Here is a 12,500-nt window from a genome sequence, read left to right as displayed (position 1 = left end):
ACATTTATACTCTTTTCGATATATATACATTTTTTTTGGCATATCATTGCTATCTCTCTCTCTCTCTCTCTCTCTCTCTCTGAATGTGCGTATGTGCGATTCAAGAATTCTGACGCAAGCAAGTAGAGTGATGCGCAAATTCCTAAACCTCCTCCTCCTTCTCCTCCTCCTCCTCCTCCTCCTCCTCCTCCTCCTCCTCTTCCTCCTCCTCCTCGTCCTCCTCCATTGGTCTTGATTGGGTAATTAGGGAGATAGTTCAGAGTGACGAGCGGAGACCAACAAATGCTGCTGCCTGCCACTCATCCCTTCAGCAGCTGTGTAGGGCGCCGCCACTCACCCACTCACGCCCTCACTCCCTCGCCATCACTCACTCTTCCCTCACGCCCTTTGTCCTACCACGCCCAGTAACGCAACGCCACTCTAGCTGTCTTCACTAAGATAGATTGAGTTAAAAGCACGCCCCCACGCCCCTATGTCTCTCCCCCATCACTCTTTTCCTCGCCCTTTGCCCTACCACGCCCAGTAACGCTAATCCTACGCCACGCCACGCTATGTCACGCCACGCCAGATGTCTTCACTAGGATAGGTTGAGTTAAAAGGCTCTGGTTGTGATACGGGTAGGTTGGTGAGCTCTTTGTTATGAATCTAAGTCTTCTTGGTTTGCGCTTCGTAAGTCACGTTTTATCTATTTATTTTATTGTTATTTTTTGCTGGGAAAGGTTGAAAGTGATTTGGGTATTGTTTTGTTGTTGTTTTTGTTGTTGTCACGTTTTTTTGGGGGTGTGTTTTTGTTGTCTCATTTTGTTTTATTGATTTTTGTTTGTTTTGCTTGGTTTTTCTTGCTGTTTTTGTTGTTTGTGTCACGTTTTTTTTTGTGTGTTAGGAAAGGTTAAAAGAAGATTTTTTTTTGGTGATTTGGGTGTTTTCCGTTGCTTCATTTGTTTTGTTTTTCTACCTGATTCGTTTTATCTATTTATTTATTTTTTTGGGTAATTCTGAGCCCTTGTGTTTGAGTTTAATTGTGTTTCTTTTTTTGAAGTCTCTCTCTCTCTCTCTCTCTCTCTCTCTCTCTCTCTCTCTCTCTCTCTCTCTCTCTCTCTCTCTCTCTCTCTCTCTCTCTGGTTTAAACTTTTCCTCTTTTTTGTTTCCTTTTAAGTCTCTCTCTCTCTCTCTCTCTCTCTCTCTCTCTCTCTCTCTCTCTCTCTCTCTCTCTCTCTCTCTCTCTCTCTCTCTCTCTCTCTCTCTCTCTCTCTCTCTCTCTCTCTCTCTCTCTCTCTCTCTCTCTCTACAAGGAAAGGTTAAAAGTAAGGATAAATTACAATACGACTGAATTTTCTTAATCTTTTTATGAATGAGTTTAGTGTCTCAGCATTTTTTTTCCTACTTTCCTACAAACTGCTGAAGTCAGGAAGGGCTAAAAATAGAGATGGATCCTGTTACTTTATATGTGAGTTAGGAGTGGTTATGTTATTTCTCCCTTTTTGTCTATTTATCCTCGTAAAGGTTGAATAAAGTGAGTCAGGAGATGCTGAACATTAAGATGAATTCTGGTACTTTATTTGTGATGTTATTTCTTCCCTTCTTTTTGGTGTGTTTATGCTCGTCAAGGTTAAGTGAAGGGAGTGTTTTGTGGTGTGGGTGAGATCTGTTACTGTTGACACAAGGAACGCAAGAGAGGAAGGGAAGAGAGGCAGGAAGACCGCAGGCGGGCACGTGGTGGTGGTCTTGTGTGAGTGAATGAATCGTGGTTGTTCATTTGTCGTGGTGGTGTGTCGAGTTGTTTGGCATGTTTGTTTTATTATGGCAAATGTTTGTGTTGGGAAAGATGAAGTGAATTAATGAGGTGTGTGTTAATTTTAGGTTTATTTTCTTTATTATTGTTATTATTTTTTTTTGTTTCCGAGTTTGAAATGAAAGTTTTGATTTTTCTTTTCTAGTTTTCCGGGTTTGCAATGAAAGTTTTGGTATTTTATTAACTTTTAATTGAATTTCTTTAACTATTTATCCTGCAAAAATGTTTATTGAATTTTGTAATTGTTTATCCTCCAAAGACTTGATTGATTTTGAACTGTTTATGTTGCAAGGCGTTGACTGATTTTGTTAACTGTTAATGTTCCAAAGACTTGATAAATTTTTGTTACTAGTTTATCTTCCAGAGACTTCATTAATGTTCCTTACTGTTTATTTTGCAAAGAGTTTACTGATCTTTGTTGTTTATCCTCTAAAGACTTGATTTTGTTAACTGTTGATGCTCTAAAGACTTGACTGATTTTATTAATAGTTTATCTCCAAAAGCTTCATTAATTTTCTTGACTACTTATTCTGCAAAACTTGATGGATTTTTTTTTAACTATCTATCCTCCAAAGACTCGATTTTGTTAAGTGTGTATGCTGCAAAGAGTTAATTAATTTCGTTAACTGTTCATGCTCTAAAGAATTTATTGGTTTGGTTAACTATTTATACCTCAAAACTTCAGAAAATTGGTTTTGTATATAAATTTTGCTACTTTATCTACTCTGATGTTAACCTCCTTAGAACCGTGACGTATTTCCATATTCATTCTGTTTACTATTTGGTGATTTTATACAGCATCAGAAACTCGTGTGGGAATTGAGATAATGAACCCTCTCGCCATTAATCATCTGACCTCCGTAGATCCTTTCCAATGTCAATGAAATCGTCTAATCACACACAAAACTCTTGGTAAAATTAAGTCCGAGTGATGAACGGGTTAACTGTTTATGCTGCAAAAACTTGATTGACTTCTATTAATTGTTTATACTTCAAAGACTTCAGAAAATTAGTTGTGTGTGTATAAATTTCGCTATCTTATCTACTCTGACGTATTTGAGTTTCATTTTCTTAACTTTATATTGTGAAAAGTTCAGAAAATTGGTTGATTATACAAATTTTGACCCATTTTTGAAGTACGTTGGGTTTGAAGTACTTATGTTGCGAAGTGATATTGTAGAAAGTTCACAAAATTGATTGATTGCACAAGTTTTGATATATTTTGAAGTACTTTGGGATTGAAGTATTTGAAGTGTTTATGTTGCAAAGTGATACTGTAGAAAGTTCAGATAATTGGGTGATTGCACAAGTTTTGACCTATTAGGAAGTACTCTTGAGTTTGTTATTGTTGAAGTTGCAAAGTGATATTGCAGAAAGTTAAGAAAATTGGCTGATTACACAGGTTTTGACCTATTATGAAGTGTTCTTGCATTTGTTATTGTTGAAGTGATATTGTAGAAAGTTCACAAAATTGGTTGGTTGTATAAAAAGTTCACAAAATTGATTACACAAGGTTAGGCCTATCATGAAGTACACTTGGCTTGATTGTTATTGTTGAAGTGTTTATGTTGCAAAGTGAAGTGTTTATGTTGCAAATTTATTCAAGTTGAAGTGTTTATGTTGCAAAGAGATTGATTCTGAGCTAATTGATTAGAGTTGAAGTGTTTATGTTGCAAATTGAGGTGTTTATGTTGCAAAGTGAAGTGTTTGTGTTGCAAATTGACTGAAGTTGAAGTGTTTATGTTGCAAAGTGATTGGTTCTGAGCTAATTCTTTGGAGTTGAAGTGTTTATGTTGCAAATTGAAGCGTTTATGTTGCAAAGTGATTGGTTCTGAGCTACGTACAATAAGTCATGAGTCATGTGCGATGAGTGATGAGTTTGTTTTCTTACTTTTTATGAGTGATTTATGAGTCGCGGGATTGAATTTGCAGCGCCACTCTCTCTCTCTCTCTCTCTCTCTCTCTCTCTCTCTCTGTTCAGGAATGTTATTTTCTTTCCTTTTTTCTTTCTTTTCTTTATTTTTTCGATGTTATCATTATTTTTTCTCTCTTTTCTAATCTTTTATCATGTTTTAGTTATATTGGTGTCTTTATTTCTTTCATAATATATATACATCATTATTCTCTCTCTCTCTCTCTCTGGCCAACTGTTTACACTAAAGGAAGGTTAAATAAATTGATTTGCTTGGTATTTATGAGTTTGTTTTGTTGGTTTATGAGAGAGTGATTGTGGGTGTTTGGTGTCCAGTTCCCCCCCGGCGTCCTTTCCTCCTTTGTTCCTTGTTCTTTGTTCTTTGTTCGCGTCACTCTAGAAAGGTTACGTACACACACTGAAGGAAGTAATTAATTCATTTTTTGTTTTAATTTTTTTTTTCTGTTGGTTCTCTGAGTGTGAGCGTTGCATTGTTTGATAGTGGTGGTGGTGGTGGTGTTGTTGTGGTGTTGGTGGTGTAGTGGTGTTATCGTAGTACTGGTGGTATTGGTGGTGGTGCTTGTGTGGTGGTTGGTGGTGGTGGTGGTGGTGGTGGTGGTGTTGTGGTGGTGTTGTTATCATGGAGTGGTGCTCTGGTGGTGTTATCGTAGTACTAGTGGTGTCTCTGGTGTTGGTGGTGATGGTGGTGTAGTTGTGGTGGTGGTGGTGTTGGTGGTGGTGGTGGTAGTGACGGTGGTGGTGTTGGTGATGGGTGATGGTGGTAGTAGTGTTGATGGTAGTGTTGATGGTGGTAGTAGTGGTGGTGGTGGTGGTGGTGGTGGTGGTGTTGCTTGGTGGTGATGGTGGTGGTGTTGCTTGGTGGTGATGGTGGTGTTGCTTGGTGGTGATGGTGGTGGTGGTGGTGGTGGTGGTGGTGTTGGTGATGGTGTTGGTGATGGTGGTGTTGGTGTTGGTGTTGCTTGGTCTTACTTCCGCTCCCAGGCAGGTGTTAATTAACCTGTCAGGCGGCCACCACTCCCTCTCTCCTGCCTGTCTGTCCTCTTGCTACCTCCTGCTGCCCGCCCCCCATCTCTCTCTCTCTCTCTCTCTCTCTCTCTCTCTCTCTCTCTCTCTCTCTCTCTCTCTCATTTTTACTCCTTTTTTCTTTAGACTTTGTAATTTTGTGGTTTTTAATCTTTTTTACATGTCTAGAAATATATTACTTTAATTAAATCTCTCTCTCTCTCTCTCTCTCTCTCTCACAGTAAAACCACCCATATGCATAAACTTCCTCCCTCCCTCCCTCCATCCCTCCTTCCTCCCTCCTCCTCCCTCCCTCCCTTCCTCTTTCCTCCTCCCTCCCTCCCTTCCATCCCATCCTCTCCCTCCCCTCCCTTCCCCCCTCCCCTCATGTGTTGCTGGTTTACTGTGTTGCCATGCGCTGTGTTGCAGGAAGCAGAAACACACTAGTAGGCCAGAGAAAGAGAGAGAGAGAGAGAGAGAGAGAGAGAGAGAGAGAGAGAGAGAGAGAGAGAGAGAGGGGGACACGTATTGTTAAGTCGAGGTTCCCATTTATCATCTGAACCTGATTTTTAAGTGGTCGACAGGTGAGAGAGAGAGAGAGAGAGAGAGAGAGAGAGAGAGAGAGAGAGAGAGAGAGAGAGAGAGAGAGAGAGAGAGAGTGTGTGTGTGTGTGTGTGTGTGTGTGTGTGTGTGTGTATGGTAAATCCGTCACCCTTCTCTCTCTCTCTCTCTCTCTCTCTCTCTCTCTCTCTCTCTCTCTCTCTCTCTCTCTCTCTCTCTCATCATTCAGCATTATGTGAACTGGTTAAACTTGATTCGTAGACTGATCTGAGAGAGAGAGAGAGAGAGAGAGAGAGAGAGAGAGAGAGAGAGAGAGAGAGAGAGAGAGAGAGAGAGAGAGAGAGAGAGAGAGAGGAGAGGATAAGTGACCTCTCTCTCTCTCTCTTTCTCTTCCCGCAACCATGAAACTAACACAAGAGAGAGAGAGAGAGAGAGAGAGAGAGAGAGAGAGAGAGAGAGAGAGAGCACCTACCTGTCTCATTTATACCTGTGAGTTTCATCAAGATAACTCACACGACACTTACTTCTCTCCTTTTTGTTCCCTTTTGTACGCCACCAAGAGGAGGAGGAGGAGGAGGAGGAGGAGGAGGAGGAGGAGGAGGAGGAGGAGGAGGAAGGGGGGAGGTCAGGCGTCTTGATAAAAGGATCTTCTCGTCTTTTGAAGCTACAATAGAAAAATGTTATATAAAGTTTGAGGTTGCTGTTGTTGTTGTTGTTGTTGTTGTTGTTGTTGTTGTTGTTGTTGTTGTTGATATTTTTTTATATTTTCATCAATTTTTTTTTGTGTTTTCTTTGTTGACTTTCACCTTTTTACTGTTTATCATTTCTCTTTTCCCCTTTTTTTCTCTCTCTCTCTTTATTTGTCTGTCTGTCTGTCTGTCTGTTTTTCTGTCTATTTGTTTATTAATCTGGGAATTCTCTCTTTCTCTATTTCTATCCGCTCTCTCTCTCTCTCTCTCTCTCTCTCTCTACACACACACACACACACACACACTCTCTCTCTCTCTCTCTCTCTCAATATCTACCTATCTATCTCTCTTTTCCTCCCTCCCTCTCTCCTCTCCCACTCCCTCTCCCACTCCCTCTTTCCCCTTCCCTCTCTCCCTCCTGTAAACCTTCAGACCTTCCAAAATCTAAAACAGCACAATTTTTTCAACCTCGCGAATAGCATCTCTAATTTAACAATAATCCTTCATACGCACTGGGAGACCTAGAAACCTCAACGGGTGACTGGGCGAGGGGAGAGGAGGTGAGGGGAGAGAGGTGAGGGGTGAGGGGTGAAAGTGCAGTGGTGGGTGTCTGGGTGATTGGCAGAGGCAGAGTGAGGTGGGCAGATAGCGAAGGGTGGGGATTAGAAGGGTGAAGAATGATAGAGGAAAGAGAGGATGTGGGGAGGGAGGGGGACTGAGAGGTGAAGGGTGAGGAGAGCTGGTAGGTGGAGGTGAAGGGAAGGGAAGATGGGAAGAGAAGGGGAAAGAGAATGGTAGTGGATGGAGGAAAGGGAAAAGGAGAAACGACAAGGAGGAAGAAAAGATAAGGTTATGAAAATTGAAAAGAGGAAAAGAAGAAAAAATGAGAGAGTTTGGAAGAGAAGAGGAGAGAGAAGAGAAGGGAAGATGGAGGAGAGGGATAAAGAAGGAGAAGCGAAAAAAGAGGAGGAAGAAAGGGGAGAACAGAAAAGATGATGAAAAGAGGGAAAGAAAGAGAGACTTGAAAGAGAAGGGGAAGATAAAAAAATGAAAGAAAAGGAGAGAAGAAAAGACAAAAAGAAAGAAAAGAAGAAGGAAAAAAAGTAAAATAGAAAGAGACAAAAAAGAAAAGACAAAAAAGCAGAAGAAAAATAGAAAAGAATGAAGGAAATAACGAAAGTAAAGAAAAACAACAACAAAACAACAACAACAACAGCAAACAACAACAACAAATTCCTTCAGTAAAAAAAGAAAAAAAAGAAAAACAATGAAATAAATGATAAAAGAAAACGTTTACAATCTCTCAAACGTTTCAGTCTTACCTGTCTTCCTTCCCACCTTCCCTTGCCACCTGGGACACTCAATTAATCTACCTGGGACTTGTGTTACCTAATCTCTCTCTCTCTCTCTCTCTCTCTCTCTCTCTCTCTCTCTCTCTCTCTCTCTCTCGTCCGTTCGTTCCGTTTATTCTTATTCCTCTTAGCCAAAGAGAGAGAGAGAGAGAGAGAGAGAGAGAGAGAGAGAGAGAGAGAGAGACACTATTGCTGCTATTCCTCCTCCTCTTCCTCCTCCTCTTCCTCCTCCTGATCCTCCTCCTCCTCCTCCTCCTCCTCCTCCTCCTCCTCCTCCTCCTCCTCCTCCTCCTCCTCTTCCTCCTCCTGATCCTCCTCCTTCTCCTCCTCCTCCTATTACTACTACTACTACTACTACTACTACTGCTACTGGTCTCTCTCTCTCTCTCTCTCTCTCTTTTTCGGGGGTCGGCAAGTGTAGTTCAGCTTGTTGTTCTTCCTTTGTGTTCCCTTGTGTTGAGTTGGCGCGGTAATGCAGGCGGCGTCCTTATCAGTGGTTGATCTGAAGAAGGTGACACTCTTGGCCTGTGTGTTATATCTCCTCTTTCTTTCCTCCTTCCTTCTCTACCTCTGTGTCTCCTTGCTGCTCTCTCTCTCTCTCTCTCTCTCTCTCTCTTTTTCGGTGTCTATTTCTTGTTTTTTCTTCGTTTTTCTCTCTATTTCTTTCTTGTTCCTGTCTTTTCTCTTCTTATCTTCTTCATTTCGTTTATTTTCCCCTTTTCTCTTCCTATTACTATTTTTCTTTTTCTTATTCTATCATTTCTCCCTTCATTCTCTTCTTCTCTTATCTTCTCATCCTTTTCTTCCCTCCTTCCTTCTTTATTTCTTCTTTCTTCCTCCTTCTATCTTTTCTTTTTCCCTTCATTCCTCTTTCCTTCTTATTTTTAATCCTGTCTTCTCTTTCCTTCTTCCTTCCTTTTTCCTCCTTTCTTTTTCCTTTTTCTTTCTTTCCTTCCCTTAATATTTCATCTTATCTTCCTTCCTTCCCTTCTTCTATCCTTCTATCCTTCTATCCTTCCTTCTTTCCTTTCCTTATCATCTCATCCTGTTTTTCTTTCTTCCCTCCTTCTATCCTTCCTTTTTCTTTCTTTCCTTCTTTATCATCTCATTCTGTCTCCCCTCCTTCCATCCTTCCCTCCTTCTATCCTTCTCCCTTATCTCCTCCTTCAGTCCTTCGCTTCCTTTCTAATCACCACGTTACCTCACATTCTTCTTACCTTCATACCTTACCCTCGTTTTTTCCAACACCCTTAGTACCTCCCTCCCTCTCCTTCCCTCTCTCTCCTTCCCTCCTCTCCCTTGCTCTTAATGCTCGTATCCTCCTCCTCCTCCTCCTCCTCCTCCTCCTCCTGCTCTCTGCCTCTCTGCCTCTTTGCATCCCTCCCGTCCAATAAAGTTCCCCCTAAGATGTAATCAGAGGGAAGCCAGCGGGTGGTCTGTGCGATGAAGTTACTTTCCCCATCACCAAATTGCTTACTTTACATTTATTTCTTTGGAGAACTTGATTATTAGAGAGAGAGACGGAGAGACGGGTTGAGAGAGACGGAGAGAGGGGGGTAGAGAGACGGAGAGAGAGGGGACGGGTGTTAAAAGGATTGATTATTAGAGAGAGAGACGGAGAGACGGGTTGAGAGAGACGGAGAGAGGGGTAGAGAGACGGAGAGAGACGGGACGGGTGTTAAAAGGACGGGGAAAAAATAGAAAGGGGAGAGAAAAGGAGGAAGGAGTTTGGCAGAGAAAAGGAGAGTGGGTGTGGTTTTGAGTGTTTGATTAAGGAATTAAGAGGAAAATATAGTTAGAAGTGGAAGGTGTAGGAGTTAGATTAGGGAGATGATGGAGAGGTGATAAAGAAAAAGAAGAAGAAGGAGAAGGAGAAGGAGGAGGAGAAGGAGAAGGAGAAGGAGGAGAAAAAAGAAGGAGGAGGAGAAGGATAAGAAAAAAAAAGAAAAGTAGTAGTAGTAGGAGGAGCAGGAGGAGTAGAAGAGAAGAAGAAGAAGAAGAAGAAGAAGAGGAGGAGGAGGAGGAGGAGGAGGAGGAGGAGGAGGAGGAGGAGGAGGAGGAGGAGGAGGAGGAGGAGGAGGAGGAGAAGAAGAAGAAGAAGAAGAAGAAGAAGAAGAAGAAGAAGAAGAAGAAGAAGAAGAAGAAGAAGAAGAAGAAGAAAGGAAAGAAGAAGAAGAAGAAAAAAAGAAGAAGAAAGGAAGAAGGAGAAGAACAAGAACAAGAACAAGAACAAAAAGAAAAGGATAGAAACTGTACAGGAAAAAATAGAGAATTAAAAAAAGATAGAGAGGAGAAGGAGAAAGATAAAGAAGAAGAGAACAGAGACTAAACATGGGAAGAGAAGGAAGGGCAAACGAAACACAGAGAAAGAGAAATGGAAGGAGAATAAAGAATAAACATAGAAAAAAAGAAGATAGAGAAGAAAAGGAGAGGGTAGAGGAAAATAGAGAAAAAAGAAGAGGATGGAGAATAAACACAGGAAGGAAAGAAAGAGTAAATGAGAAACAGAGAAGAGAAGAAGAAGGAGAATAAGAAAAACAGAATCAGATGAAGATAGAAGATGAAGGTAAAGAGAAGACAGAGTAAGAAGAAGAGGATAGAGGCTAAAGACAGAAAGAGAAGGAGAAGTAAACGAAAGACGGAAGAAAAAGAAAGAAAAGAACGTAGAAAATGGAGAAAAGATGAGAGTAGAAGATAGAGAATGGAGAGAAAAGGAGATAAACAAGAGAAAGGGAAGAAAAATAGAAGAAAGACAGAGAAGAGAAGGAAAGAATTAAAGAACATAAAATAAACATGTGAGAGAGAGAGAGAGAGAGAGAGAGAGAGAGAGAGAGAGAGAGAGAGAGAGAGAGAGAGAGAGAGAGAGAGACAGACATAAGAAAAAGAAAGAGAAGAGAAGATGAGGATAGAAAAAAAGACAGAAAATGAAGAGGAAAAGAGGATAAACAAGAAGAAGGGAAGGAAAAGTAAACGAAAGACATAAAAGAAAAGAAAAGAAAAGAACGTGAAATAGACACAAGAAAAAGAAAGAGAGAATAGAAGATGAGAGTAGAGAATAAACAGAGAATAAGGAGAAAAGATGCTAAACAGAAGAAGAGAAGAAAAATAAACGAAAAGAGAAGAAAAGAAAAGAAAAGAATGAAGAGTGGACAAAAAAAGAAGAGAGAAGAGAAGATGAAGATAGATAATGGAGAGGAAAAGAGGATAAACAAGAAGGAAAGGAAAGGAAGAGTAAAGTAAAGAGAGGAGTGAAAGAAGGGCGAGTGGTGAGCGAGTGGTGAGCGAGTGGTTGAGGTGAATAGTTGCACAGGTGAGTTGAATTACGAGGCCTTGATTGCAGGTACGTGTGGCGCAGGTGAGGTGATTAGCTGCATCTACATAGCTGCACCTGCTTTCCCGAGTGTACCTACTTTTCTACACGCCTTCTTACTCCTCCTCTTCCTCGTCCTCCTCTTCCTCCTCCTCCTCCTCCTCTTCTTCTTCTTCTTCTTCTTTTTCTGGCTCTTCTTCTTCTTTCATCTTTTCTTCTTTGTTCATATTGTTTTCTTTCTCTCTTCTTCTTCTTCTTTTTTCATTTTTCTTGTTTTGAGTGTGATATATTTGCTTGCTTCTTTTTCTTCTTCTTTTTTTTCTCTCTTTCTTTCTGTCTTCCTTCTTTTTTCTTCTCCTTCTACTTCTTCCTTTTCTTCGTCTTCGTCTTCGTCTTCTTTTCCTCTATTTTGTTTTTATTTCTATTTCTTCAAGTTCTGGTATTAATCATCCTCCATCCTCCATCATCTATCCTCCTCCATCCTCCATCCTCCATCCTCCTCCTCCTCCATCTCCTCCTGCACTTAATATTCCAGCACGTGATCATGTGAGAGGAAGTTGTGATTAGCATTGGACACACACCTGACGTAATCTCGCAGGTGTGAAAGTGGCCAGGCAACAGAATAGGTATGAGTTTGTTGCCAATACTCAACTGTCACTGGAACTGTTAATGTATCCCTGGAACTATGGAAACACGTGTCATTTGGGTCGTGGTGGTGTTGTGGTGGTGTTGCAGTGGTGTTGTGTAATATTCAGCTGTCAATGGAACCGTAAATGTATCCTTGGAACTTTGGAAACACGTGTCATTTGGTGGTGTTGGTGTTGGTGTTGTAGTAGTGGTGTTGTGGTAGTGGTGTTGTGGTGTTGTGGTGGTGATGGTTATGTGTTTCAATCTTCGTGTTTTTTTTAGAGGGAAAACTAGCCAAGAGCAACACAAAATGGTTAACCCCTTCAGTACCACGACGCGTTTCCATATTCATTCTTTTAACTTGTTGGTGATTGTCTACAGCTTCAGAAACTTACGTGGGGGATTAAAGTAGTGAAGACTCTGGACCATTAATCTTCTGACCTCCATAGACCCTTCCTAATGTCAACAAAATCGTCTTCTCATACCCAAAACTCATGGTAAAAATGCCTTCCAGTACTGAAGGGGTTAAACTGAGAGGCCCCATTTTGGTTAAGTGTATAAAGGTTAGGTTAGGTTAGGTTAGGTTAAGTTAAGTTGGGTTAAGTTAGGTTAGGTTAGGCTGGATTAAGTTTGGTTAGGTTAGATTAGGTTAGGTTAAAGTTAGAATAGGTTAAGTTAGGTTAGAATGGGTTAGGTTTGGTTAGGTTAGATTAGGTTAGTTAGGATAGGTTAGGTTAGGTTAAGTTAGGATAGGATGGGTTAGGTTTGGTTAGGTTAGATTAGGTTAGGTTAGGTAAGTTAGGTTAGGATTGGTTAGGTTTGGTTAGGTTAGATTAGATTAGGTTAGTTTAGGTTAGGTTAGGTTAGGTTAGTTAGGATTGGTTAGGTTTGGTTAGGTTAGGTTAGGATAGGTTAGGTTAGGTAAGGTTATTAAGGTGAAGGACAGGTGTGAAGTGATGTTATGAGTGTGTGAGTGATGAGTGATGAGGTGTAGGAAGGAAGGTACATCTCATCTGCATCCTCTTGTCACTCCCACCCCCCTCTCTCTCTCTCTCTCTCTCTTGTCCACTCCTCCATTCCCTTCACTCCGCGCCACTCCACTCCATCACACTATCTCTAAGGCGTCCATCACCTCCACTCCCTTCCTCCCTTCTCTCTCTCTCTCTCTCTCTCTCTCTCTCTCTCTCTCTGTTTTTCTGTCTATATCTTTTGTTTTCTTCGTTTTCCTCTCACC

At 41.0% G+C, this 12,500-nt stretch overlaps 1 protein-coding gene across 1 annotated transcript in view; it reads left to right on the top strand.

The window, feature by feature from the left end:
- Window positions 1-12,500, top strand: part of LOC123508621 (cysteine-rich venom protein-like) — a 99,466-nt gene that overhangs the window by 51,949 nt on the left and 35,017 nt on the right. The window lies entirely within an intron of this gene.

Source organism: Portunus trituberculatus, chromosome 25 (assembly GCF_017591435.1).
Source record: "Portunus trituberculatus isolate SZX2019 chromosome 25, ASM1759143v1, whole genome shotgun sequence".
NCBI classification, from domain to species: Eukaryota; Metazoa; Arthropoda; class Malacostraca; order Decapoda; family Portunidae; genus Portunus; species Portunus trituberculatus.
This window is presented reverse-complemented; position numbering and strand designations above follow the sequence as displayed.